At 42.0% G+C, this 27,706-nt stretch overlaps 1 protein-coding gene across 2 annotated transcripts in view; it reads left to right on the top strand.

Annotated features, from left to right (window-relative positions):
• Positions 1 to 27,706, top strand: part of Rarb (retinoic acid receptor beta) — a 649,902-nt gene that overhangs the window by 106,461 nt on the left and 515,735 nt on the right. Inside the window, exon 3 of one of the 2 annotated variants that reach the window (XM_075988633.1) lies at positions 17,919 to 17,977. The exons of the other annotated variant lie outside the window; for it this stretch is intronic. The gene's annotated coding sequence lies outside the window, so the exon portion shown is untranslated. The remainder of the gene's footprint in view (positions 1 to 17,918; positions 17,978 to 27,706) is intronic. 2 annotated transcript variants of the gene reach the window in all.

The raw sequence follows: 27,706 nt of genomic DNA, 5'->3' as shown, positions 1-27,706 counted from the left end.
GGTAGTGCTTTCTGTTCACACTGCCAGCATTATCAGACTTTTCTTCACAGAGTTTTGCAGTCATAGTTCCAATTTGTGTCTGGAAGCACATAGGGAGACATAGCCATAGATTCTCACTAAGAGTGTTTATCTACGAGTATGTGTGAGAGCTTCCAGAATTGGTGCTGCCTTGCCTACAGGCTTGGACTATAGGAAGCAGGGGTGAGTTCTAGGCCCTGCGTAGCTCTGGCCATCCTATGTGCTATTCCGTAGCATTGGTTGCTCAACCGGCTGTCATGAGTTCTATACTACCTGAGTTCCAGTGACATCTCTATGGGAGCATCTAATTATAGGGAGCAAAATATGGCAGCCTATGACACGGACAGAGATGTGCTACTTAAGAAAAAGTTGGTAGATGGGACAAAACAATTCCATGTCTCCAATCACAAAAACCTTATTCCTAGCACTAAGTTTTTATGCTATGCAAACACATAGATATAAACAATCCAAGATAATATACAAAAGAACCAAATAATTACAAAATAATGAATTTACAAATCTATTGTCATTTCAAACTAACAGGATTGTAAGTTTAGAATGAATAACTTATGAGCACTGCAGTCCTGAATCCTAGAGACCTTGACTGCTACCTCTTACGTCCAGCACAGACCAGATTCAAAGTAGATTGTGGGGCTGAGAACATCCTTACCCCATCGTTTCTGCTGTGTGGGGGTGGTTGGACTCTTTCCCACTGAAATGTCAGGAAGTCTTGCAAAGCATCATTGGGATGAAACCTGAACCTTCCTCACTCTTGAACTGTTTCACAAGTTGCAATAAGGACACAGTGAACTTCAGATTGAATGGTGCACTAGGAACTCCTCATATGCCATCTTACAAAAGTGACCAGAAAATTGCATCTTCTGTCTACAGTTAGTCATGTGGTTTCCAGACATCTGCTAAAACGAGCATGAGGGCAGTTAAATAAAACAAACAAACAAACAAAACCATCTTTAAAATACCCCCATGCCGTGTTTTAGGCTTGTGTGGTGATCTCTTCAGGTTTACTTTTCTTCTTTCTGTTGATTGGTAAGCTTTCCTGGAGCGGTTCTTGCGCTGACCTGAGGCAGTTCCAGCTTGCATTATTCAGGAAGGAGAAGCTAGCAAGAGTGTCTGTCTGGGTAGCACAAAGATCCTGAGGGTGTGTCCCAACTGAACAATGCACAAGGACCCCTTAGGCTCTTGCAGCTGGCTATTTTCTATCCAGGTGGTTTTTTCCGCTATAGCTGAAAAGAGGTCCGTAGCCTTGAGCATCCACAGCTACTGAGTGTTCCTATAGTGGGATTTGTATTTGAGGAGTTGGTTCTGTTTTCTCTTTTCCAGGGGTATTTTAAGTTAATAATATATAGTAAAAGCAAGTAGAAGAAACCTGGGAAGTAATTGGATAACAAGAATGTGAGATTCCTCAAGAAAACGGACCTAATAAAACCAAGAACACGTGCACTAAGCAGTGAGGAAACGGACCTGTGCTCTAAGCTCTTTATTTCTGCTCCCCTTGATCTCTACAAGAGCTGTGTAAAGTTGGCATTATTGTCTTTATTTTAATATTTGAAAAGATGTTCAGCCAAGCGTGGAGACTCTGAGGCGATCTGATGGTTGATAATTGGATTTGAGATTTAGACTCGGCCTCATCTCCAACAGCCGTTAATCCTCAGAGCACACTGCAAGCATCACCTACAGCCTTGATGTTAGCCACAGCCAGAGAAAGGGAGTTGGGGAGGATGTCCTGCTGTCTTCATTTGTGGGACACTGTCCTCTCCATCTCGTGATCTGTACTGAAACACTCCGGGATCTTAGGACTGTGGCTTCCCATTTTGAGTCATTAGTCGATCTTGTTTCAAGTGGAGGTTTTAGATCTTTATCTCTGAGTATGAAGAGTTTTCCTTCAGTGTTACTTAGATGTATCCTGACCAAGTATATCCTAGGACCTATATTGATGTGGTCAGTCTGTTAGAGGAAATGATGCAGCTCACTGACATCCAGCAATGGTGAAATGCTTTACTAGGAAAGAACAGTCTCTCTCGGAAGGTTGCTACCCACTCCATGAGAAGCTTCCGTCTTTGCTGAACACCTGTGCATCTGGGTGCCACCTGCATGGGTGCCTCTGGGCTCCGGTATGGAGCTGGGCAGGAGGAAGGGGCAGACAGAAAAGTCTAATCAGAAGCAGTGTAGAAGATTGAAAACCGAGCAACACTGTTTGTGCTATGTGAAAATATGCAATCCATTGCACCTGATTCAAACAAAACTTCAATCGGGTGCTATTGATAGAACACGTTTAATGACGGATCGAATCGAGTAGCCACAGTCGCTGATTCCGTAAAACGACAGAGAGCTGAGGCTTCCAGAGGAAAACTAGTCACTCCTGAGTTTTTAATAAAAGAAAAAGAACTTTTGCTATGAGTAGGGTTTTTGTTGCTGTTTCGTCTGCCTGCCTGCCTGCCTGCCTGCCTGCCTGAACACCACGTGTGTGCCTCATGCTCCCCAAGGCAAGAGGACAGCACTGAATCTCTTGGAGCTGCAGTTAGAGTGCTGTGGGTAGCAAAGTGGATGCTGAGATTGAGCCCAAATCCTCTGAAGTAGCAGCAGCTCATCTTAACTTCTGGGCAGTCTCTTCAGCCCTGACTCCTGTGCTTTACAAATATGTTTCATAGGTCAAATGATGCATTGTTATTTCTACAAATTGAGGCAATGATAGTGCAAAATTTCTATCAGTTGAACTATTTTCCCTTCTAAAATGAGACTTGTGGTAAAGTCCTTTAGATGTTGTTCAGGTATCTTGGCAGAAACAGATGAGGCTGGTGGGATCAGGATGGGAACAAGGACTAGCAAAGATGAAGGAAGAAATGATGTAGGAGCTGGTGGTGAGGCTGGGAGTGGGCAGGAAAGGGGTAAAATTTCACTTGTAGATCTCCATATCACAGCAAAAGTAACTTCTGACTACTAAGTGGGGCTTGGGAAAGAATATTTGAAAATCTCATTACACTGTTCTGCCATTGTGAGCTATTTGCTGTTGCAATGATATGAGCCTTAAGTTTGATTGTAACTTTTGGTCAATATTAAGAAGTTTACATTGTCTGATTCATTCAGTAAATATTGATTAAGCATCTTTTGGACCTGGCCGATGTTGCTGGGAGAATCACAGAGTTGGCCTAGTTCCTTCCTAGACCATGAGCAAACATTGTGCAAATATTGGGCAGTAAATGAAGGGAATAACAGATTCATGTTCTCATTGCAAGCTACCCCACCTCTTTGAGACAAGGTCTTGCTATGCTGCCCGGACAGCCCTTAGAAGCATGATGAGGCTTCTGCTTCGGCCTCTTGCCTGATAGGATTGCTTCTGGATAATAACGTCTTCTCATAGACTGCTGGCTCCCTGGGGACTAGCTAATGCTGAAACTGAAAAATCACACAATTTCCTTTCTGTGTATCTGAGAGAATTTGGAAAAGCAAAATTCTTTCTTTTTTTTTTTAACTTTTATTCTTTTCTAATACATTACATCTGAACCACAGTTTCCCCTCCTCCAACTCCTCCCAGTCTCCCCATCAACTTTTCCTCTGTTTCTCTTAAAAAACAAACAAGCACAAAGATCTGGCTTGCCAGGAATATCCAACACACATGGCCTAACAAGATACAATAAATAAGACTAGGTGCAAATCCTCATATCACTGCTGGATGTGGCAACCCAGCAAGAGGAAAAGTGTCCCAAGAGCAGGCAAAGGAGTTAGAGACACCACCCACTCCCATTGCTGGGAGCCCCACAGGAACACCAAGCAACACAACCATAAGGTGAAATTATCTCTTAAGACAAGGCAGTCCTCTGTTTACGGTGCCACTAACTCTTGATTTCTGAATATGGACTACTTGAGATTCTTCCAGGTCACTCAGAGAGACTCATTCTGTGGAGCTACCCCCTGAAGTGGGAGTGAGCTTTGGACTTCTGACGATGACCAACTGATCTCCACATACTAAAAGGAATAAACTGTGGCTGAAGGACAGGGAACAAATGGGCTGGTCAGTGAGGGGCTTCAGCAAGTCAAACGACTACCAGCCAAACAACTGCCCAAACTGGATTTACGGAGACTATCTTCTTTTAACCTAGTTTTGTTCATATGCCATGGGCTATAAGGAAAGCAGTCTGGTTTTTTAAAGCCTGATGGAAATAGCTATGGGTTTGTGTCTCCTTTAGGGTGTCTTCCAAAGTATATTTTTAGAGCAGGTTTCTTGGTAGCATCGTCTTCTTATTAAGGGATGACCCAATTGGTAGAGGTAAAAGATACTAGACAGCATTTTTGGCTTCTATTTGATCAATTCCCATTTCATCCTTCTGTTTCGGCAGGCAGAAATGCCGCTAAGCATTGCTTCAGGTCAGCAGTAGTGGGGCCCCAGAGTTGGATCTACCTCAAACAGCAATGCACTAAGTACTTCCGTGAATACTGTCAGGCCAGTCTCTGCTGTGGATTGCTTTGTGTGTGTGGAGGGGCACTTCAAATTCATAGCTGTTTATTAAAATTGATTTTATTGAGCTATATATTTTTCTCTGATCCACTCCCTTCCTCTCCCTCTCCTTCTGCCCTCTCCTATGATTCCCTCACTCCCAATTTACTCAGGAGATTGTGTCTTTTTCTACTTGCCGTGTATGTTAGATCAATATATCAATGTATGTCTCTCTTAGGACACTCTTTGTTGTCTAGGTTCTTTGAAATTCTGAATTGTAGGCTGGTTTTTCTTTGCTTTATGTCTAAAAGCCACTTATGAGTGAGTACATATTATATTTGTCTTTCTGGGTCTGGGTTACCTCATTCAATATGATGTTTGCTAGATCCATCCATTTGCCTGCAAATTTTAAGAAGTTATTATTTTTTCCACTGTGTAGTATTCCACTGTGTAAATGTACTACATTTTCTTTATCCATTCTTTGGTCGAAGGGCATTTAGGTTATTTTTAGGTTCTGCCTATGACATATAATGCTTCTATGAACATAGTTGATCTCATGTCCTTGTGGTATGATTGAACATCCTTTGGGTATATGCCCAAAAGTGGTATTGCTGGGTCTTGAGGTAGGTTGTTTCCTAGTTTTCTGAGAAACCGCCATATTGATTTTCAAAGTGGCTGTACCAGTTTGCACTCCCACCAGCAATGAAGGAGTGTTCCCTTTACCCCACATCCTCTCCAGCATAAGTTGTCATCAGGGTTTTTGATCTTGGCCATTCTTACAAGTGTAAGTTGCAACCTCAGAGTTGTTTTGATTTGCATTTCTCTGATGGCTAAGGATGTTGAGCATTTCCTTAAGTATCTTCCAGCCATTTTTTGAGCCCTCTGTTGAGAGTTCTCTATTTAGGTCTGTACCTCATTATTTATTGGATTATTTGTTCTTTGATAACTAATTTCTTGAGTTCTTTGTATATTTTGGAGATCAGTCCTCTGTCTGATGTGGGGTTGGTGATGATCTTTTCCCATTCTGTAGGCTGCTGTTTTGTCTTGTTGACCTTGTCCTTTGCTTTACAGAAGCTTTTCAGTTTTAGGAGGTCCCATTTACTAATTGTTTCTCTCAGTGTCTGTGCGGCTGGGGTTATATTTAGGAAGTGATCTCCTATGTCAATGTGTTCAAGTGTACTTCCCACTTTTTATTCCTGACGTTGAGTGTGGTTGGCTTTATGTTGAGGTCTTTGATTCATTTGGACTTGAGTGTTGTGCATGGTGATAGATATGGGTCTATTTTCATTCTTATACATATTCATTTATGCCAGCTCCATTTGTTAAATATGCCTTCTTTTTTCCATTTCATTTGTTTTGCTTCTTTGTCAAAAATCAGGTGTTTGTATGTGTGTGGATTGATATCTGGGTCTTCAGTTTGCTTCCATTGGTACTCCTGTCTGTTTCTCTATGCCAATATCAGGCTGCTTTCAGTATTGTAGCTCTGTGGTAGAGTTTGAAGCCAGGTATGGTGATGCTCCAGATTGCTTTTGGTAAGATTGCCATTTTTACTGTGTTAATTCTACCTATCCAAGAACATGGGAGATCTTTCTATTTTCTGGTGTCTTCTTTAATTCCTTTCTTCAAAGATTTAAAGTTCTTGTCATACAAGCCTTCCACTTGTTTGGTTAGAGTTACTCCAAGATATTTCATATTATTTATAGCTATCGAGAAGGGTGATGTTTCTCTAATTTCTCCCTTAGTCCATTTATCATTGTGTAAAGGAGGGCTACTGATTTTTTTTTTTAGTTAATCTTGTATCCTGCTACATTTCTGTAGGTATTTATGAGTTGTAGAACTTCCTTGGTAGAATTTTTGGGGTCACTTATGTACACTATCCTATCATCTGCAAATAGTGAGAATTTGACTTCTTTTTCAATTTGTATCCCCTTAATCTTCTTTTGTTGTGCTATTGCTTTAGCTAGAACTTCAAGTACTGTATTGAATAGATATAGAGAGATGGGACAACCTCGTTTCATTCCTGATTTCAGTGGGATCACTTTGAGTTTCTCTCCAATTAGTTTGATGTTGGCTGTTGGTTTGCTGGATATTGCCTTTATTATGTTTAGGTATGTTCCTTCTATTTCTATCCTCTTCAAGGCCTTTTCGAATGTGTTTCTCTAAGGAAATAACCACCATCAACCATCTTCATCAGAGCAGCTGTAAGTACACTATTTTATGTAACCAGTTCCCTTCTCATCCTCATGTTAAGGCAAGTGAACATACTGTACCCAAGACATAGTGGCTGTCTGAGAATCTTCCAGCAACTATCAAAATCCTTTCAGCCCCAACAGAGTCTCACTAACTCCACCAGTCTTTTTTTTTTTTGTTCAGACCAGCTCTTCCAACTTATAGGAGTCCATCCCAATTAGATTGCATGGCTTATTGACTGTAGGCTTCACCTCACAGGAAAGGGGTGTGTGTGGAGAGAGTCATCGGATCCTTACCTGAGACTCCAGTCATTTGTGTAGAACCTGCCCCAGTTGCCTCAGAAGCTTGGGAAGTGCTCAAGTTTGTGTTTAGAAATGTTATCCGAAGGGGGGGGGCAGGGTCTATCTAAGCAGCTTTAGGGAAACCATCAGCCATGGTGAGTGAAGATATTACAGTGGGGCTCTTTGGGGCCACTAATGCAACCCCTCCTCGCTGCCCAAGAGAATCATTGGTTCCCCAGGCTGAACTCCGGTGGGATCATGATGTGTCTTGTTGAGGGACCTTGTAAGGATGATGCAGACATTAGGTCCCAGGGAAGGAATTCTTATAGTGCTGGTTTTGTAACAAGCCCTCTCATCACCCTCATAGAGAAGGCAAACTTCCTGTACCCGAGAGAGAGGTTGGCTGACTAGGGCAAGGGCATTTGGGGCTACTAACAAATTCTTCCAGCCTTTCTCCAGAGTCGAACTCTTTTGCCCTCTGAACTCCTTTTGTTCCCTATAAATGCTACTGATGCATGCATTTTAGAACCTTCTTTACAGGTTTCTTTCCTAGATACCTTGGAATTTGCTTTTGATGTTGTTCCTACTTTTAAAAAAAATTTACTTTTGATGTTCATATTTTTAAAGCCACGCTGTCTGTTTCCATAGAGCAGGGTGGTGTAGCGTGGATCTTCTCGGCCCTGTGGCTGTTTGTGTTGAGTAAGATCTGGTCTCTCTTGGACTCAACGGCAGTTCATGTTGTTTAAGCTTTGGAAAAGTTCTACAGCGCAACACAAAGCAGACAAGAGGACTAATACAGATGCAATGAATTAATTCAAAAGACTTTTACACAGGCAACGTTGAGGGAAGGCATCTATTTTTGTTCGGGGTCAGCTGTCTGTATCCAAAAGCATTAGGGCTTAATGGCTTCCCTCCTGCTTGTCACGCTCAAGGCTTCTTGATCTAGTTTGCCTTCTCATGCTTGCTTGGTCTTACTTTAGCCTCCCCTGAGAATGACATTATCTTCCCATTACATTATGACTATTATTTGCTTAATGAACCAAATTGAGGAAGCAGAATAACTTTTAGGACTAAACCTTCTAAATCCTGAAAAACATTGTAGCTATGGAGAATTCTGGAAACCTGGTAGGAAGTAACCAATCATGGAGACGGAACCCTCTCCTAAATGTAGTGTGGAGTGGACTGAGGGTCTCAGCTGAACTATTGTAGGTCTTCTGATCTCAGAAATCAGAAAATGTGTAACTCACCTAAGAAGCAAGCACACCTCTGTGTCTTCAGGAATCAACTCAGTTGCATTCGGTCAATATTTAATGTTTAAAGGAAACTTCAAAGGCAAGCACGGTTGAAATCTTGGGGTGAGGATCTTCCCCTTTCCTTGCAGGAAGCCGTGTGGGAACCACGGTGCTCAGGCACAGCCTGACCAGCAGAGGGCTTCCATCTCTGACAAATGCAGACTGAGCAGAACAAAAGGGGAGAGGGGGTTTTCTCACCCCTCATAGTGTGAGGGGTTTCCCTTCTGTTTGCATCATTACAGTGCCCTCAAGCTGAGTTTTTATTGAGCTACAGAAAGCCTTGTATTCTCCTGCATTGTGTTCTGTAAGCTAGAATTCCCCTTTTATTTGTAGACAGCCATGGAAAGACTTGTGAGCATGATCTATGCTTACTGGGTTGGATAAAGGCTATGCTTAGGGTAATAGATATTTTGCAGAAATCTACAAATCACTAGGCTTCGTAGGAATCTTTACCTTTCTAACCATCATGAAAAAAAAATCCACTGTTTTCTGTGCATACACTAGGAAACATTAGCGCCATAATGCTGTTAGAGTTTGCCTCTAGGAAGGAATCCTGAACCTTTTTCTCAGTACTGAGTTTCCTAAGAGCCCAACTTTCGTTAATCATGAACTCTCTGTTTTATATTCTAACCATTTTTAGCTTTCAGAAGGCTCAAAGTGGGAAGGGGCTAGGAGTTGCTTGCTGTGGCCGTGTAACAGAGACAGGATATGAGGGGGCCATCAGGTAGGCTGCTGTTCAGGCTTACCCTTCCTGTATATCAGTGCTCACTAGCCTATAAACTGGTAATAATCACTTTGGTGTAGGTGGAATTTAGAATTTGGTGGAGAGGTGTTCCAGCATCTTCTCCCATAGGTTCCTTCCCTGAAGTGCTCTAAAGTTTTGATTATCCCTTCCAGATTGCCCTCCATGAAGTGTACTGACATCACGTTGCCTAGGTCCCCTGCTGGCATGAAAGATACATTCTAAGTCTTCTCCTTAGTTCATACAATGTAGGTGGTTCTCACATGACTTAAACTGATGTCACGTGTGGGTGAGGCAGGCTGGCAATGCCGGTGAAACGATACTGTGAAAAGGGACAGTTGAATTGCAGAGGCAGGACTGGCGATGGTTCTCAATCTCAGTGGAGCTTCGGTTCCACATGGCTACTGAAGTTTGGAGGGAATGCTTACCAGGCCTGCCTCCAAGTAGGGACACAGGATCTCATGGCCAGACGTGTGCTTATTTGGGCCATGCTTCTTTTTATACTAAATGTATTTTTGCCAGGAATTTTGTGTTCTTTTGGGTAATGATGAGGATCTAAAAATATACTGAGCACTCACACACTGGAGTAGAATCGTCATGCCCAGGCTGAGCCCTTTCAAAGCCACGAAGCTAGTGGCTGTCAAAGTGCAGGTATGGACAGCGAGGTATTTTGAGAAAAGGTAGTGACTTACTCTGCCTCAATCCACAAGATAATTGGAGAGGTTTTATCTTGTAGTCTAGGGGAACAGAGGAAAGAACGTAAATTATGAAATCAAGAAACCAGGAGTCGATCTTTCATGACTGTGAGGATCATGGACTCTGCGCCAGACTGGCCTCAATTTCAGCACAACTCGAAGGTCTAAGTTACCTTCTTCAGATTAGTTCATCTCAGTGTCAATTGTCACATGAGGAGAGTTTGGTACCTGTCTCACATTGTCATAAGGTTTTAGTGAAATAGGGCATGCAACACGTGTGTATTTATAGGCACCTGGCATGCAGAAAACCACATTATAGCTATTTTATCCCTGTGGCAAGTATCTTGCCCTGTTACTTGGATTAAATTTGTCTCTTTAGGCTGAGTTTCAGCCCCCTCCATAACAATTCTCCAGAAAATAACAATATGACCTTATAAACTGTGAAGGAATTTGTCACTAAAAGCATGGGAGAAGGGCTGTATTTTAATTCTGCATTCTGTGTGCAAGTCTTAGCTTCTTATTAGATAAAACAGCTTAACAAGGAAGGGCACATCTGCCTGGTTAGCCCCGCCGACGGTACAAGTTGGGAAGTCTATTGGGAAAGTTTGTGCACACAGCACAGTGGCCCCTGTTTCTTTGAGTCCTTCCTTTATTATCTTGGGTTGCTGTCACATTATTCTTCTTTCGCACTGACCTTTGGCCGTTTAGTTCTTAATTGTCGCGACATTCCAAAGCCAAGTGGACACGCATCTATTATTGGAACTCGGAGAAGTCAGAGAGGGAGAGACCTTGGTCGTCCAGGCAGCAGGAAGATTGAAGAGGCCTGCAGTGGGAGTCAAGGGAGAGACCAACTAATTACTTAAGAGAAATGATGTTCAAATGTGGAGGAAGAGGGGGAGTTGCTTTAACCCTGGAGGATTTGTGTCTTGATTTGTCTCCTACAATCATCTGCTCACTATCAGCAGGTGGCTTGCATTGCTAACCAACCTCTCTCATTTCTCTAGTGATATTTTATGATTTCCACACCTCAGTGTGTGTGTGTGTTTGCTAGCACACTCCTTGGTCTGATTAAGTACAAGAAAGTCAGAGGTCACTTCTCCCATCGTCGGTGACTGACCTTGGTTTATAGTCCGCTCTCTCTGAAGTCCCTAACGAGAAGCAGAACCACGGGGATATTGGACAGATGTTGAACAGACCAGTGGTGTCTGTAGTCACGGCTAACATACTTAAAAGAACAAGGAAATCCACCCTTGATGATCAGTATAAACTCCCCAAATAGCCTGTGGGTAATTGTACTATGTTAGCATCACTCAGTTGAATATTAGATATATTAATTTGTCCATCTTGCTAATTTTGACTAATCAACCTGCCATGCCCCAGACCCATCATGCATGTTTCTTTCTCCACACCCCTCATCCTACATGGTTCCCTTTCATGGAAGTTACTAGACGATCATGTTCAAGATCATATGTTTTGACGTGTATCAACTAATTCTGATTAGATGTTTAAAACATGATTGAAGTAGGAATTTATACTTAAACCAATTATCATAAAATTAGAAGAACCTGTGACTACAAACCATTAAATGGCCATAGCAGGGCAAACCTTCTTGGTGGTGGCCATGTTGGTCTGGGCATATCTTTCTAATTGGCTACTTTCGGCATAGTTCTCATTGGCTTTTCTTTCCTCCCCAGGCTCTCTCTTGAGAGTGTCTCTGTGTCATGAGGTGTGTTTCCTTGAGAAGAAGCCACACCAGCCCTCACGCTCCTCATGTCCCCTCAGTCCTCTCCTTTTTCAATGCTCCTTGCTGGAGGATTTTATCTTCCCCTTGCTAATTATAAAAGTTTGCTTTGAAAACTTGTGTCCCTAAACCAAATGGCCCGCTCTCAAGGGTACAGTTGTCCATTCCCATTTTGCCAGGGAGTCGCCATATAGGACCTGGTTTCCACTTCCATGTGCCTTCCTGAATATTGGCCAGGATGGAGAAAGAAGTGGTTGAATAATAGTGAAGCCCAGGAATGAGTTATTACCCCATCACCGGCCTTTATGAGCTTCTTGGCAGTCGTGTAATTAAGGAGGCATTCACAGCTTGCTTTATGGCACTCTCAAAGTCTCCAAAATGAATAAAATAGCTTCATCATTAATAATTTGGATTCGTCGTCTTTGACCCAAAGGCATCCCACACCAGAGACAGCAAAATATTATTTTAAGCAGTTTAATGGATTATTGGACAAGTAACTAATGGATTAACAGGTCAAATAAATTAATGAATAAATTGGTGTGAACATGTGGATGAACGACTTTCCAATTGCAGTTGTAACTGTAAAAGGCAGACACCCTGAGGGGGAATTAAGCAGTAGCAACAAACACTATCATCATTAGAGTTCCGGAAGCATGCTTAACAGACAGGATGCTCTCTAATGAAACTGTAAAGCAATTAGAATAGCGCCTCGGAGCTTCAGTGCCTTTTTTTGTTTGAATTGGTTTCCTCCTAGTGAATCAAGGGGAATGAATAGTTTTGGAAGCATCAGCCAGCGAAAGTATCGTGATTATCATACATAACCCCCTATTCAAGGGGCAGAAGATGGACAGTAGAGTAGACCATTGAACACAAGCTCCATAAATATGCATAAATCTAAAACCATCTGCCATGCTGTCAGAGTTGACTGGTGTCTTTGCAGGCCTCCCACGTAAATCAGTTTTAAAGGCTTCCCAAAGCAACTGTAATGACAGGCAAAGATCTTCATTCTTCAGTGATGACAACAATTGTCTTGTTTCATGCAACGAAGATGACACAGTTTTCTTTTGGGTACAGAGGATCAGTTAACTTTGTCACATACACACTACCTCCAAACTTCATGTTTTAAAAATAACAAGCTTTTTCTTATCTCTGGGTTCTTTTGGAGAAGTCTGGTGTGGGTAGAGTGAGATCAGCTTTAGCTGGGCCCTGTTTTGCTTCTGTAGACCCTGGTACCCTGATTATCAGGCTTGTGGTTGGCTGGGCATCACTAATAAATGAGTTCTGTATTTTCTTCTCATGTAGGTTAACCTGGGCTCATTTACATGAGTTTTTTGAGATTCTAAGAGCAATAAGAAGGTCAAGCCCAATCCACAAGCATCTTTTAAGACTGTCTTGTGATTATTCTTGAACTAGTCAGCTTGGAAGTAGAGAACCCATGGAGACAAAAAAAACAGGAATCAATGGGAGGTCACTACCCTACAATCCACCCACTGTTCATGATTTTGCTGATAGGCAAAACACAGCAAACTGAGTTTGTATTTGTCAGCTATTGGGCATGCTTGTTTCCTCCTTGCTTTCGGTTGTCTGCTCTTCTAACAGAATAGAGCAGAGGGTTCAGAAGATAAAGAAACCTGCTGCCACGCCGGACAACCTGAGTCCATCCCTCCACAAGTTGTATTAAGACCTTTATATGCTTGTGACATGTATAACACACATATGTGCACACACACATGCCCCCCACACACCTGAAAAAATATTTTAAATAAATATGGCAAAAGTACTTTGCCCTAATAATTGTTAAAGCTAGCTGGAAGTTTCATGTAGTGTCCAGCATGTAGGGAACAGTCTGTAAATGTTTCCTGTTGGGGCAATGTGGCCCAGCCCCTGCTGTCACACTGCTGTTGCTGCCATTGCTAGATATTAATAAAGTTATCACCAGCAGCCTTCCTGAAAAGTGACACTTTGGCCATGCGATGCTGCAGCCCTCTCCCCCTTTCGGGTGCTGGTCTCAGGCCCTACGCCAGTCTTCATTACGCAGCTCTGTTTCTCTCCTGATTTTATGCCACTTAGTGTCAGCGAGTCAGAAAGAGCTTAGGTACTTAAAACGTCTTTTTCCACACATCAAAATCCCAGCTAATTTTGTCCTGAGAAAGACAAGAGAGACAGAAAAGCGGGTTGAATTTCAGTGTCCATTTCCTCATGGTGGCTCCTCTGTAATTCCGAATGGCTAAGATGGGGCAATTTCTGCTTCAGGCCTTTGGATAATGGGAGAGTGTGTCTGTTTGGATCTTTGTGTTTGATCATTAAACATAGTTTTGATCTCTGCATTTCTTTCCTCACTTAATTTTATACCTATCTAAGGAGCTCTGCTACTACATAGTGGTCAAGCCTGTCTGTGTTATTCTGTGGTGTGCCTGTGAGTACGCATCTATGTGGTATATGCACGTGGGTGCTGGAGCAAAGGTGTGAGCATCCATGTTTGTGTGCAGAGACCAGAGAAACACTTTGGGCATCCTTTCTTTTTGTCTTCTACCTTATTGTCTTGAGACAGGGTTTCTCACTGAATCTGGCACAGTATCCAGGGGAATATACTTGACCATGTTCAACTTTTTATGTGGGTGCTAGGTTTTCAAACTCAGGTCCTCGTGATTATGCAACAAGTGCTCTTACCTCCCACTGAAATACCTCCCCAACTTCAAGGTTGCCTTATTTATAAGTTTATATTGGACAAGACACTATAAACTAATCTTAAAGTGGGTGTTGTCTGTCACATAACCAGAGTAGCAGTTTTTTTCTGAAGGAATAGGTGACAAACATTTTAGAACACAAAGGGTCTGTTGCGACCACTCATCTCAGTTTGTGTAGCCCTTGGTGGTACAGACAATGGGACAATGGAATGAATGTAGTAATGTATAGGTGTAGGCAGAGGCTGCTTGTTGATTTTTCCGCTGCTCAAACCCAAAATAATCACGCAAAAACTATATAATTACAATACTGCTTGGCCAATAGCTTAGACTTATTATTAACTAACTCTTATGTCTTAAATTAACACATTTCTGTTATTTTGTATTTTACCACAGGCTCATAGTTTACTGGTAAAGTTCTGGGATCTGTCTCCTTTGGAAGCTACGTGGCATTTTTGACTCTGCCTACTCTCTCTATATATCTTTGTTTAGATTTTCCACCTGATTTTACTCTGTTAAGTCATTAGCTGAAAAGAGTTTCTTTATTAACCAATGGCAATAAAACATATTTACAGTATACAGAGGGGAGTCCACATCACTTCCCTTTTCTGTCTAAATAAAAAGAAAGGTTTTAACTTTAACATAGTAGATTACATATAACAAAACAGTTATCAAGCAAGAATTATAGTTACAATATTTAGTTCATTTACATTTAACAAATACTCTATCATTTTTCCTATCTTTGTGAGTCTAAAGTTTTCTATCTAATCTATCTTTTATAATTATAACTATCTTCAACTCCATCAAAAACTTCAGTAGGATATAGTATTAGTAATACATAATTAATATAATAAGTAAACAGGAAGTACATTGTAATCAACTTCAAAAATTCTGGAATTGAAAGAGACATCTTGCTACCTGGAAAGTCACCAAAAGTTCTTCTGTAACATTCCAGCATCCCTCTTCAGCCTACAGTCCCATAGTTTCTGGCTGACTTTTCCATGAAGTAAGACATTTGAAGATCTCTTATTCTTTGTCCTAGCAAAGTTCATCAGTTGCTTTCTTCTGTGTCCTGCAAAATGTTTGGCAGTCTCTTTCATGAAGCAGTAACCCTGAAGGACTGACTCACTTTCTTTAGGCAACTTCAGCAGTCATTTTTCTGTGGACCCTGCATGTCCGGTTTATATAGCATTCCATCATCAAGCAGTCCAGGCAAGAGTAATTTCTTGCCCAAATGGCTAACAAACTCCAGAAGGAGATTCTTTAATTCCCATCATCCTCTTGAAGTAGATTGGTGCTGCCAGAATCAGATGAGTCTCATTGTCATGAAAAATCCTAAGTTCTTAAAACATTTTAATGCCATATTCTGTTAGTGTTTAAAAGGTTTGAAGCCTACCTATCCATCTGAAATATATTTCTGTACATCTATAAAACCTAACTGACTACAAGCTTGACTATTATAGATGATTATCTATTAACCTGTATTTTTAAATTATACATTACATTTTTAAATGAGTTGCACAAATAATACCTTAATCAAGAGCAGAAATACACATATAACAAAATTGACCTTAAGTTTGATCAATAAACCAGGATCCATGCCAAAGCAAAGTATTCATCTCTATATCATATCCCCCTTTACATGTGAACAATTTTTTTTTTTGGTTTTTCAAGACAGGGTTTCTCTGTGGCTTTGGAGCCTGTCCTGGAACTAGCTCTGTAGACCAGGCTGGTCTCGAACTCACAGAGATCCACCTGCCTCTGCCTCCCGAGTGCTGGGATTAAAGGCGTGCGCCACCATCGCCCAGCGTGAACAAAAATTTATAAACAATTATTTAGGGAATTTAAGCATAGTTCTCTCTAAACTGCTTCCTGCTGTTGGTCAAAGTAATTTTAGGGGTTTATAGAGAACTTTCTTGTTCCATCAAACCATATTCTCCTAGAAGGAATTCACAGGTTCTTATCTTCTGTGGAAACAAAAGCAGAACCTCTTTTCCAAAACAACAAGTCCTTAGACCCAAATTTTGAAGTCATGATACTTTTAAAGTTATATGTTTATTTAGCTTAGCAGCATCCAGAATCAAATATCTCTCTGTAGTCAAAATACTCAAAGAAAACACAATCATATACATAATCCAGACTCTCAAGTCAAGTCAAGCTTGTAGTCAGTTAGATTTTATAGATGGACAGAAATATATTCTATCTTTACGTAGCTTACTTTTCTGTACTCCTTTAATCTATGACTGTCTGTATTCTGTCTCTTTAAAGACTTTATTTTTTAAACCATTTATTTCCTTTTATAACTATTTCTTTTCTCTCCCAAGCCTACATACATTGATCCAACACTGTAACCCATTTAGAGGTCTTTTCCATCTAAATTTGTCTTTATTGCATATCTGCAATCCTTTTCTGACCAGGACTGCTTGTTAAAATGCTAAGCAACATGGCTAGGACTAAGATTGCTTTGCCTTTTAGCTCTGCCCAATCCAACATGGTTGAGGTTTGTTCAGCGCCAGCTCTGTGAGTCATGCTCACAGCCCCATTTTAGGCACATAGTAGGTCTATGTTGCCATTAAGCAAATCATAGCACTCTGCTCACAAACCCCATTCAAATGTTCTGTCTCCTGAAAGAACCAGAGCTGTCTGTGCAACTAGTATGAACCAGGAAGCCTTTTTAAAGGAGCTATGCAGTTTTTGCTACTACTGCTGACTCAGGAAGCCTTCTCTTAGAGGAGCCACACCTCTGCTCACTGTCAGCAAACAACGCCTATCTGAAAAATGTGACTACCAAGAAGCATATATGTTTACTTGTGACATTTTTTATGTATCTAATAGTGTCAAATATTTGTTATAAGTGTTGTTGCTAGATAATTCCAGATTACCTTTTAAGTCCCAAATTTGTAATTTGGGTGTGATGTTTTAGAAGGCTGCCCTATTCACATTGGTAGCACTCTGCCCTGTAAGAATGCATTGATGAAGGATGCAGCTCCCAGCGATACAGTCTCTCACCTTTTAAGGGTCTTGGAGGGTCTTCAGAAATGGCTGGCAGCTTTGTTTCTGCTCTAGGCCACTACACAGTAGAGGCTTAGTAGTGACAGAAATATCCATCTAAGCATGTTTAATTTCTAGAGTCAGGCTGCCCAGTCAATATGGTGACCACAATTATATAGGGCTATTGAATGTCCACTGTAAATGTGGCCAGTGAGGAGGAGAGTGGCTTCCCAATGCCACTCCATTTTAATTAATTGATTTGGGATGGATTCCTAAAATGAATTGAAGCCCTGTTTATATTGACTTGTAGAGGGAGTAGACATTAGAATGTGTATAGACTGAACTACTAAAGTATTGGCATTCATGCTGAGTTCATAGTTCCCTTGCCAGAGACTTACTTGCTCAATAACCAATCATTGCTCCTGTAATCATTAGTATCATTATTACTAAAAACAATAGGATATATTTACTCAACAAAGTATATATGCCATATACACACCTTCCCCTCTTCTAATATTCTAGATGACTGAGAGACAAAACTAAGTCTCATCCCTGTGTCCAGTCTGGAGCTTAAATTCCAGTTAACTGTGACTAAATTCAATGGAATGATTAACTAAGATCCCCATTCGCTCAGCCTACATGGTGAAATCCAACGATAGTGAGTGTATTTCATTTCTTTATCCTTTGCTCTGAATGCTCCCCCATCCTCCATGATGAGGAATGACTGAAATTCTGTGGTCACTTCTATCAGCAATTCGGTCATTTGAACAGCTTCTCATGTGGAGGACCAGACACTCAGATTTGACAGTCACATGTGGTTTGTTCTCATAGGTGATGCCAGGGTGTCTGAGGGAATTGTGGCCATTCTGAGCTTACCACAGTGGGGCACGGTGAGTGGAACAGCGTATCCTAATCTTACCCCAGCACCTGTGCTACTTGGTGTCCCAATCAGCCTGTGCTGTGGTGGTGTGATGTCTTTCCACCTCACCTCTGCATGACCTTCAGTGTATAGCCAGGGGCACCTGTGGAACTTGTGGCTGAGCTCACACTCTGCTTCTCAAGGCCCCAGCTACCCTTCTGGCTGAGAGCCAGACCAATGATTTCCCTGAATTTATAAGACTTCCCTGGTGTCTGGCTGCGACCCTGATGCTATAGGTCTCTCGGTAGTTCTCTGCACAGGGCCTTCTGTTCTGCCCCTGACCCATCTTGTACCACATGCCATCCAGAATCTCAGCTGGTTTCTGTGCTCAGCTCAGTGCAGGAGGGGACACAGGCTTCCTGCCAGGTTGTAGAGGGCCCATGCCAGGCTGGGAAATCCATGGCCAAACTCTGATTGCACAGGACCAATTGTGGTCTGGTTATGACTATTTTACAATGGGGTGGCATGGATGGTCGAGCGACTGTGCCCATCTTCATTCTTGACTCCCCTTTATCCTTGCACAACACTTTCTTTTCTGGGCAGAAATGATTGAAACCTGTACCTCCAAGCTTCCTCTTCCTCCCGGCACCTACCACGTGATGCTCTTTACTGGACTCTTTGATTCTCCTCAAGATCTAGCCCCAACTTCTCCTCTCAGTGGCTCAGGACAGGAAGGGTCATTCCTGAGGGATCTGGGAAATGTGTTTGACTATTTCAGGGATTGGGCTGTCATAATGAGGTCTGCCCAAATGTTTAGTCCAAGGCTGCTCCTCATGCTACCAACCATGATATCTACATCTAGCCATTCATGCGTCCTCTGTACATTCAATGACTTCAAAGCCATCTCAGATGTGAATGTATCTTGCCTTATTATTCCTGTCTGTACATAAACATGTAAGTATTAAGTGCATTGGAGTTTTCCAAAAATCTAATAACCAGGTTGAGAAAGGATTTTGCTATATTCCGTTTATAGTTTGTATACATTCCCGACACTAGTGTGAGTCCTGTCATGGCCTTCCTGGTGGAGTCACGTGGTCATTGGCTTTTGCAGCTCTCACAGCACTGGTGATCATGACAATAGGACCAATAATACCTGCTGACGTCACTGTGTGTTCTGGTGAAACCCGAATACTCTAACATAACTGCAGTATCTTTGCCATCTGCTCTGCTTTTGTTTAATTTTCATCTACCTAAAAAGAAAACTTTGTTTTTTACTTATAAATATTTATATTTTATGGATAAGTTGCTTGTTCTATTAAGGAGGCTTACAGAAATAAGGTTTCCTCAGTAATAAATGTTTTCTTCGAAAAGAAGAGTTCCTGTTGGTCATTGTGATTGTTGTCCTTCTGCCCTTCCTCCCCTCCTCTCCTCTCTTCTCCCCGCCCCTCCCCTCCCCTTCTCTCCTCTCCTCTCCCCTCCCCTCCTCTTCTCTCTTCTCCTTTCCTTTCCTCACCCCTCCCCTCCCTTCCCTTCCCCTCCCCTCCTCTCCTCTCCTCCCTATCCCCTTATACAATTTCTACTTCCTTCTAAATCTTAACTTATAGAAGAAAGTAATTAGCTTACTAAACTCTGGGGGAGGGGAGGAAGATGTCATTATCTATGCCTTAAAACAAGGCACTAAAGACCGTTAGAGATCATTCCGTGCAGAGTGCCATAAACACAATCACAAAAAGATATGTTGAAATAGACAACGCAGTAAAATAAGCCCAATGAGAAGAGCAAGCAATTCCCGATTAATTTTCTATTTGCTTTTCATTTTTTATGATTCTCACTAATTCTAATTTAGGCTGGGATGGAACTGTTCACCATGACGCCACTGGTATCATTATAGATTAATAAAATTATTTGCGAAAGCAATTTAGCTTTATAATCCAAAGTCATTACAATGCACATTCCTATCGATCTGGTAATTCTTCCCTGAAAATTTAAGCTAAGCCAAGCAAAAGAGAAGATATAAAGCAAACAAATGAAGGCGCTCACTGCAGTGTGACAGCAACCTGAACAGGGCGAAGCCAGGGAAGTGTTCAAAATACAAAGCCACAGCAATGTGCGAAGGCGATCATCCTGGATCCAACAACCCAGATAGTGTCCAGGTCCACACCACCACCCGTTTGCTCAGCTGAATCTACTAAACAATAATGAGGGGCTCTGTGTCGCCTACTGAGAACATGTGGGAGGACTAGAAGGGGACAGTTCATATGTAGGTAGGATTGTGAAAAAAGCTTCATAGCATCATTTGCTTCTGTGTTTCGTCTTGTGAGCTTTCATCTTTTTGTTTGTTTGTTTGTTTGTTTTTGCTTTTCAAGACAGGGTTTGAAGTCTGTCCCGGAACTAGCTCTTGTAGACCAGGCTGGCCTCGAACTCACAGAGATCCGCCTGTCTCTGCCTCCCAAGTGCTGTGATTAAAGGCATGCACCACCACCGCCTGGATTGAGCTTTCATTTTTAAAGTTATTTCTTTCTCAAGGTCCTACGGCTTAGTGACATCTACCTAAGTTAGAAACCCAGCAGTACAGAGGTGTGCCTATGGGTGGCTGGGGTAGAAGAGGGAAGGTGAGGATCCAAATGGATGCTCCTCCTTGTGCTTGAGCTGGCAGGGTCACTGCAGAAAGCTCAGCATGGTTTCCACAGCCAGAGACGAGATCACATGCTCAGAAGGACGCCACGTGTTTTAGCAACAAAAAGCAATCACTTTATTATCCTTGCGTATGTCACAATATTACATTTCTAGTTTCTAGTTACGTTTCTAGTTTAAACTTTTATCTTTTATGTGTATGGATGTTCTGTCTGTTCGGATGCCCATGTGCCATGTGCGGAGGCCAGAAGAGGGCATCAGATCTCCTGCAGCTAGAGTTACAGATGTCCAGGAATTGCCATTTAAGTGCTGGGAATTGAACCTTGGGCCCCTGAAAGGGCAGCCAGGGCACCTAACCTCTGAGCCAGCTCTCCAGCCCAATAATATTTTCAAATTGAGAAGCTGCTGACTTCAGAAGCAGCTGTCTATGTCCCCTTTTTTGATGTCCACTGGCAACCACAGGGGTTTATCTGACTAACCTTATGCAAGGCTCAGGGTTACCTTTGACTTTCATATTCCAAGTGATCAGTTCGCTCCTTTTCATTCTTTAAATACTGCAAACAGATATTTGATTCTTCCCCGTCAGATAGCACGTTATCATGTCCAATTAATCACCAGTGTTGTTAGTGTGGAAGTGGCAGGAAGGGGGGCTGGGGGGCAGGGGAGTTCCACACCGCCAGCAGCGTTCTTTTCTGTGCTCTCTCCTGCTCACACCCTGACATGAGGTCACATAAGAATTTCTCCTTCTCACGTAAAGTTGGGTGGGACACTGAGAGCGTATGCATAGCTTTCAGAGACACCGGCTCAAACTCACTTAGTTGCTGCTGTTCCATTTTGCTCCCCATTATGTTGATGAGACAACTTCCAAACTGAACCTGACTGTATCGGGTTAAGGTAAGGAGATGCTCTGTGACTTTTTCTGTTAACCTTGAAGGGAAACCCAGAGACCAATGGTCCTGCACTACATGTTAGTTAGCAGGGCAGTTTCACACCAGCAAATTTCAGGACCTTCTAAAGTGGGGAACTAAATTCTATCAACACTTTAGGTATACGAAGCACGTGCCCAGGCCCTTGGCTAATCCCTCTAAGATGTTGAAAGACCAAGGATACACGTTTGCCTTTTGACAAAGGGGGTGGGTGAAAGTCTTTTGTTTCAGGAATTTTTCTCTATTTCCTTCTTTTATGAGCCAGGCCTTTTTGCGAATAGCCTCTCTCCTTTTTACTGCACACAGTAGCTGCAACAGCTGTGCTAATTAAACAGCTACGTCACAGCACCGAGGCCAGCGCCTGCTGCCACATTGGCAGTCATGGGCCTCCATGCGTGGCGGTACCCTGCTGCAGGCCCTGTCCCAGTCTGACAGAAAGGACAGTAAAACCACGAAGAGAAGAGTAATAAGCCTGGAACAGGGACCCTGTGCTAATTCCCATCTGTGGTCCATATTAAATATGCCATCAAATATTTATGGGATTAAATACGAGCGTGCTTCTTGTCCCCGCCTTGGAATATCTAAATATAATTCTCAGAACAGTGGGAAGATCACCTGCAGTGGTGACAAGCTGATTTTAAACACTAAGCAATAGATTGTTTGATTCTCAACTCCAGAGAACAGCTCATTGACTCGGGAGATATTTATTGAATGCCGTGTGCGCTCTCGCTGTGCTGAGGCCCAAAATCCAAACGTGAACTTGAACCCAGTGAGAACATGCCCCGTCACAAGCAAGATGCAAAAACACCAAGACGTGTGGGCCATATTGTTGGCCACATTCACACTTCCTTCTTATTTTTTTACTTGAAGCCAAAGTCTGTTCAGTTATGCAGCAGATTCTCAGAAGAATTTGACTTTCACCAAAATTAGCCCTGGATGTTTGTTGATTACTTTGGGATTAATGTCCAAATGGGTTTGTGGTTTTAGTTAAGGAAATATTAATAGTACTTAATGTTGTGTCGTTGAAATTTAATTTGTCTTCTCTGGATTCTGCTTGCATCATTTTATTTTTTTGTTCTAATTGATTCATAAAGATGATTAAGCAGGAGAATAAGAACAATTTGTAGCTAATATCTGAGAGAACTCAGCCTGTGTGTTTTATGGTTCAAATAACAGATGTGATTTCAGAGAAGCTGTGACTTCCCAGGACACAGCCTGGCCGCTCAAATGTGGCTGCCTTCCCTGCTCCCTCTGGTAGCCTGGCTGTGAACTCCTGCCCTTTGCAAAACAACAGAGAAGCAGGGCTCCATGACTCCGCTGCTCTGTGAGCCCAGGAAGGAACTCAGAGTCACCCATCACAGCCTTGACCCTGGGGCTGTTCAGAGTTCAGCTGGTACCTTTCCAGTTTCCAAACTCCGATCTTCATCCAGAAAAGCACCCTTAGTTTCTGTCTTCCAGCAGGATTTTCATCTGTTCAGTTTTTGATGCTACTGGTCTCATTAAATGTCAAGACGTTGTGCTGTCTAAGTCCTTGGCCGGTGACTAGCGTGTGTTTTCAAAGCACAAAACTTAACAGCAGAAAAGGCACCTTCAGCCACCTGTCTTGTCTGCAAGACTCTCATCTTCCGACGCCTGTCTCTCTGCTCCCATTCACTTTGTAGTAAAATCAGTCGCGGTAAAGACTCACACCAAGTCAAGCACATGGAGGGGTCAGCAGAATGAAAGCTAAACAGGAACACGGCTTAGCAAGTGTCACAAGGAGGGCAGCTGGCCTTACGGAGAAGTGGGGCAGTGTAAAACCTTCACCCCAGGGTGAAAGCGGAGCTCCACTTTAAATCCGCACTGCCAGGGAGTCGGGGATAAAGTTGGCTCTTGTGGTCCCACACTGTTATACAATCCACTTGCCGTGGGGCATCATAAGAAATATACTCCGTTTTTCAGACTGTGTTCTCCTGAGGGAATGTATTGCACACAGTGGTCAGTTGGTGAGAGGAAATGGAGAATTATTTAGGACTTGATCCTAATGGAAAGCAGGAAAGACTTAACAGATTTGACCTCACTTACTTTTAAAAGGACGATTTGAAAATAAGGTGAATAAAGTTAGTTGACATCCCACAGCTTTGAGTCAGGACTGAAAGACTCTTTTAGCTCTTTACCTGAACCTCTCTAGCCCCAACATTTGTAGACATAGATGTCTCAAATACATGTGTGTGCATGCACCCACAAAATACCAAAAGAAGATCCAACAATACGAGAAAGAAGCAATAGCCCTTGGCTTCTGACTTTTCAACACTGATGTGAAGAACTCTTGTTCCATGTTATTTGACTATCTCCCCCAGGTGTAATGGAAACTGTCTACCACACAATAAAAAGTAGAGCTTGTGAGAAATGGTCCTGATGTTGAAAAAGCATACGTGAGATGCTAGATGGATTCACATTGTTCCTGATGCGCATAGTCCTGTGCCTGAGTCACACATGTCATGAAGCCTTCCATGTAATACACAAAACCTCTGTGTTGTTTCATTTTAGAAGTGGAGTGAGTATATTAAGTCTTGTTTGTGTTGGGTCTGACCGGATTTAAAGGCAAAGCCATGCCTTAAACTAAGACAATTTGTGTAAGTTTGCATGAAGGCTGTCTTCCAAACAAGATCCAAACTGAGGCAAGCTTCCTGGATCACATGCTATTATTTTATAATAAGTATCACAATATATAACCTAACTAAATATTTCACATATACAGAAAAATAGCATAGCTCAGTTACAAGGCTTTAACTTGTACAAGACTATGTGATTGTCTAAGCTATGTGTGAGCTATGTCCAGAATACATGGGTTTATTCTCCTCAAGCATATACTTGCTATCTCAGCTTTGTTTCTCCCTTTGGAGGTATTATTATGACATTGTACTTCCCTTTTATAACTTCAGGTTTAAAATTTGATATTATACAACCGTAAAATCAGATTGTTAGGTTAACTGCCATAGAAGACCACGCTATGATTGACAATGGCTTTATCTATTACTTTATTGATAATGGCAACTTGTGTTGTTTATTTAGCTCTACAGTCCATTCCCTGGGACTTCCTCTTAGATTTATATTACTAAAAGAAGAGGAATAATACTCAATAGTTTATACAGTATGAGTGTTAGGCACTGAGGAGCAAGAGTAGACACCATCCCCAAGCAATAGCAACAGCTGTGTCGGGTGCACTGCACACTGAATTCTAGCCTTGGCTTCCAGAGTGTTCAGGTGACATTTGGCAGCCTGCATTGTTGTGTCAGAAGGAAATGGTCAATGGCTCAGAATTATCTCTCCAACCTTGTGGTGTCAGTTTTCACTCCAACCAACAGCATTTCCTACAGCCTCTTAAATACCTGATGCTGCAAGATATTTTAATGTTTACTTGGTTAATGAATCTGAAATGGCATCTCTGCTTCATGCATATATTTTCACTGGGGAAGTTAGGCATCATTTTGTATGTAGACATTTTTTCATGCACAAATTGCTAATTATTATAATTTTCTCCAATTAGACATTATCTTATTTCTGTGTTGGATGCTATTATGGTGAACATTCTAAATAAACCACCAGAAATTACCTGCAAAACAAATGTGAGCATGTACACATGTGTGTGTGCGTGTGTGTGTGTGTGTGTGTGCGCGCGCGTGCGCGCGCCAGAGAGAAAGAGAGAGAGAGAGAGAGAGATGTTTAAATTATATTTTTCATTTTTGCTGATGTTGGATGTTTTTATTATAGTGATCCACTGAATCTGACATCACAAATGGGCTGAATTGGAAGGCATGGTGGGAACTGGGTGTAACTCCAGAACTTGGGAAGCTGAATCAGGAAGATAGTGGATTTGAAGCCAGCCTCGGCTGCACAGGGGAACCTTACAGACGAAATTGAGCTTCTTTGTAAAGGCTAAAGTGTTGCTTTGTATTGAAACCTCCTGGCCTTTTCCGACACAGAGAGAGCCCATCTTGGCTCTCTCGGCATTCCTCTTCCGTGCTGTGTAATAGCCTACTCAGGGGTTTGCTGCCACCTACGCAACCTGCACCCTTCCTTTCAGGCCTCCCTGACTTTGCAGCTTCTTCTGCCACACCCTTTCTTAACATCTTCTCTTTGTTCTTCCTCAAAGTCTCCCCTCGGTCCCTCAACTTCCTTCATTCTTGTCTACAGGACAAGCTTGAGAAAAGTCCCTGGCGAGGTTTTGGGTTCTGAGTTGCACTGGCTGGCAGGCCGCGTGAAGGTAGAATTGGTGTTTTTAAGCGTTTAAGGCAAAGACTTAAAATATATTTTATTTTCTACAAAATAAATCTGCGACTTCTTTTTGTTCCACTAATGTCTAAATTCTGTTCAATCTTTGTTGTCATCAGAAATAAGGTGGCTTCCAGATTGTCGGTCTCTTCCACGTGGGAGCCATCTTGCTTCATGTTGGTCTTGTAAGTAGCCACTGTACTGAATTCTCTCATTTATTCTCACAGTTCTGAAATTTCCCTGAACTTTCTATATGGACAACTATGTAATTTAAAATATGGTTACGGTGTTTTGGTAATATACAGAGTTCAACAGCACAATCTGTCAATCTCCTTGTAGCTTTCCTGACTTCAGGGACTTGTAATGATTCACCAAGGTTTGGGAAATTTCCTTATTAACTTCATTAACACTTTAAGTGCATAGATGTAGAATTTTTACTCATCATTATTACTGTTCTTTGAGGCTTTCATATTTGTAGCCGATGAAATATGATCACATCCATCCCCGTTTTCCCTCCTCCGACTCTCCTCCATCTTCGTCCTCACAACCATCTCTGAACTTCTTCATGTTCTGGATGGACTTAGTGAGTCATTTACAAATAACTCTACTGAGTCAAATGGAGGTCATTGTTTTCTCTTCTTAGCTGTGTTTGGTGCCATTCCGGGCACTACATGTCAGCCAGCCTTCTCTGCTCTGGCTTGGGCTCTGACATGTTCCCAACATGAAGATCCTTGGTCCTGAATGAACTTCAGATGCCATACTCCACCACGACATGTTACACCGAGCAATGCCACACCGTGCTGTGCCACACCATGCCTACAGACTAGCCTCACCTTTTTTGCCTAGGCTTCCCCATGCCCTCCCAGGCCACCATCAACACGAGATCCCATTTGACTATCCTTGCATTAGGGCATCCCTACAGCGGCCCCCAATCTTCACTGACTTCATTTTGCTTCAACAAATCCATGGGTAAATGTCACTGATGTTTTGATGAGGTTGTTCATGTGTGTTCATTTCATCCTGGTTTTGCATTCTGTTATTTTTATCAGGCCATGCATGCTTTGATGGCTTGGTCGGGAGGGTCTCAGTGTGCACCGTGCAACCCTACATCCCTTGCTGCTGTGTGCGTTCTTATATGGTGCTTTTCTACCACAGGATTTTGTTGTTCTGAAGGGGGAGAAAGGGAGATAAGGTAACAACTGATTCATCACCCACACTGTGAGTTAAACACCACACTTGGCTTTCTTCAGAGCTACAATTTGCATCTCGGTTTCAAAGTAAGAACTGCCATGTATTTCCCCTTATTCTGGTTCCTCAATTGGTTTTGGTATTTTATTCTAAAGCCTGAAATGTTAGTAGGGTCATGATTCTACCCTGTAATCTGAGAGGAGCCGGCTCATCCAGGAAAACAGGTCTATTTACTCTTTCTACTTAGGGTTGGGTTTTGGCAGTTGTTGAAGAAGCTGCGGTAAAACCTATTCTATGAGAACAATGCTGTCTGCGAGATCAACTCAACACACTTAAATCTCTACAGCTGCTGTTTTGTTCCCTTTCTATGCTGATCCTTAGTACTGCATTTTTGTTGGTCAATATATCTACAGATAAATTTCACTGAACGTTAGGATGTTCTTTGCTTGTTTGGATTCTTTCAAGTTTTAGTGTTTATCTTTGCATTTAATTTCCTCTTATTTTCATCATGAGATTTCTCTTTTGTTTTTTTGAGTCAGTGCTTCTCTAGATAGCCCTGGCTGTCCTGAAACTTTCAGTGTAGACCAGACTGGCCTTGAACTCAGAGATCCACCTGTCTCTGCCTCCCTAGTGCTGGAATTAAAAGTGAGCGCTGGTTTGTTTTTCTTTCCCTTTAAATTTCTGAGTTGAAATTCTCATTAACTTTTCAGAGATTCTTATTTCTTCTTTTAAATTGTATTTGCATTATGTCTTAGACT

This window comes from Microtus pennsylvanicus, chromosome 10 (assembly GCF_037038515.1).
Source record: "Microtus pennsylvanicus isolate mMicPen1 chromosome 10, mMicPen1.hap1, whole genome shotgun sequence".
Classification (NCBI taxonomy): Eukaryota; Metazoa; Chordata; class Mammalia; order Rodentia; family Cricetidae; genus Microtus; species Microtus pennsylvanicus.
This window is presented reverse-complemented; position numbering and strand designations above follow the sequence as displayed.